This window comes from Octopus bimaculoides, chromosome 10 (genome assembly GCF_001194135.2).
Source record: "Octopus bimaculoides isolate UCB-OBI-ISO-001 chromosome 10, ASM119413v2, whole genome shotgun sequence".
In the NCBI taxonomy this organism is placed as follows: domain Eukaryota; kingdom Metazoa; phylum Mollusca; class Cephalopoda; order Octopoda; family Octopodidae; genus Octopus; species Octopus bimaculoides.
The window spans coordinates 25,961,266-25,963,811 of NC_068990.1; the positions used below are offsets into that span (position 1 = coordinate 25,961,266).

General features: G+C 39.0%; 1 protein-coding gene across 3 annotated transcripts in view; it reads right to left on the bottom strand.

Annotated features, from left to right (window-relative positions):
- The window catches only part of LOC106877481 (heparan sulfate glucosamine 3-O-sulfotransferase 5), a 471,645-nt gene that overhangs the window by 73,286 nt on the left and 395,813 nt on the right, over window positions 1–2,546 (bottom strand). For all 3 annotated transcript variants that reach the window (XM_052971096.1, XM_052971095.1, XM_014926397.2), the window contains one exon: window positions 79–338. The gene's annotated coding sequence lies outside the window, so the exon portion shown is untranslated. The remainder of the gene's footprint in view (window positions 1–78; window positions 339–2,546) is intronic.

Consider the following 2,546-nt stretch of genomic DNA (forward strand, 5'->3'; position numbering starts at 1 on the left):
TGTGTGTGTGTGTGTGTGTGTGTGTGTATATATAATGTGCAAGCAAATACATATATAAATATATATGTCTGTACTTACCATAGACACAGTGTGCCCTCTGGTGGCTGATTGCTTCTATCCATCTCTCCATCTCTCGCAGACGACCAATGGTGTTATTTATAAAGACCAACTTAATCTGGCTAATCCAATTTGTATCTGTCTCGATGCAACATGGTAAATCCTGTCATTGTCCTCTGCCCTATATCTGGTCAAAATGACGGTCAACAGAGAAGCCTCTTTGGTTAACGACGGTGGTGAGAATGGTGGTGGTGGTGGTGGTGGTGGTGGTACTGGTGTGACTGCAGAAGAGAAACAACAGCAATCATTAGAAATTTTCTATCGGAGGAAGTGACCACTTTATAATGGCGGCGCTATGCGTACAAAGCATACAAGAATATCATGTACCAACGCCCCTCTTTCGTCTCAAAACTACATGGGCTAAAATAACAACATTACTGGCAGTGGTACTGTCTTCCTGTAGGATTCTTCACTCATGTTCTTGCTCTTGTACTTCTCATTATTATTGTCATTGTTGTTGTTATTATCATTATTATTATTATTATTATTATTATTATTATTATTATTAGTAATTAGTATTTCTTTACTTTCTCACCATTGTATTCCTAGAGATTATGTTGAGCCCTCTGTGTGTGTGTATGTGCATGTGCCTATGTATATATATAAACTTATATGCATGTATATATACATAGATATACACCCCCCCCCCACACACACACATATAAATATATATACATACATATACACACATATACATACATAAATATACACATATATATGAATACAAACATATATGCATATATACATACACAAACACACACACATATATATACATACATGTACACATATATGCATACACACATAAACATACACACAAACATACATATGCATATATACATACACATACACACACACATATGTATATATATATATATATACACATATATACACACATATGTATACACAGACATATAAATATACACACATATATACATATATCTAAGTGCTCATACGTACATATATTAATATCTATACACCCAGACACTGACACACAGACACACTTAGACGGATACACTTCAACAGTCATAGACACACACACTCACTCACTCTCTCTCTCACACACACACACACACACACACATTCTATGTCAATATGAGTAGGAAGGTAGGAGTATCTTGTTGAAGAAGGGTGTGTGCCTTGTTGATAGCTTTTATGTTTATCACCAAACTTAGTGATGTGTGTGTGTGTGTGTGTTGTGTGTATGTGTGTGTGTGTGTGTGTGTGTGAAAAGGGAGAGTGAGAAAAAAGAAGATGAAAAAGTGAATAAGATATAAGAGGGCGGGGTGGGGATGGCTGGAAGAGTGAACGGTATTTCAGATGAGGGTGGATGTGAGCAGGATATTCTGAACACCCTTTTTTGTAATTTGGCTGTGTAGTTAAGAACCTCACTTTGTAGCCATGTGCTCTCTGGTTCAGTTCCACTGTATGGCACCTTGGGTAAATGTTTTAGGCTGACTGATGCCGTGTGAGTGAATTTGGTAGATGGAAACTGTGAGGAAGCTTCTCAGTGTGTGTGTGTGATTGTGTTTGTATTTGTCTCCCCCACTACCACACACACACAAAATTAACTTCAAAGTATAGCAGTCCAATGATGGCTTAACTGGCCAAAACTTCGAAGTCACTGTCAATATTCTTGTTTAAGAATAATAAAGTTGTACTCAGCAAAAGCATAGAGTAACCCATCAGATTAATGTAAAATTGTTTTTATTCTTTGCTTTTCATCCTTTTTTTGGGGGGGATAAATAAAATAGATACCAGTTGAGTACTGGGGTTGATTTACTTGACTTATCCCCCTCCCCCGAAATTGCTGGCCTTGTGCCTAAATTCGAAATTATTGTAATTGAATAATGAAACAAACATCAGCATATGTGTGTATGTGTGTGTGTGTGTGTGTGTTTCATCTTTTACTTGTTTCAGTCATTGTACTTTGGCCATGCTGGGGCACTACCTTGAATGAATCATTCCTAGTACTTCTAAGTCTGGTACATATTCCATTGGCCTCTTTTACCAAATCACCAAGTTACAGGGATGTAAACAAACTAATACTGTTTTGTCAAGCAATGGTGATGGGACAAACACAATGACACACACACATACATACATACGTCATCATCATCATCAACATCGTTTAACGTCCGCTTTCCATGCTAGCATGGATTGGATGATTTGACTGAGGACTGGTGAAACCAGATGGCTACACCAGGCTCCAATCTGATTTGGCAGAGTTTCTACAGCTGGATGCCCTTCCTAACGCCAACCACTCAGAGAGTGTAGTGGGTGCTTTTACGTGCCACCGGCACGAAGGCCAGTCGGGCGGTACTGGCAACGGCCACGCTCAAAATGGTGTATTTTATGTGCCACCCACACAAGAGCCAGTCCAGGGGCACTGGCAATGATCTTGCTCGAAAATCCTTACACATGTCACGGGC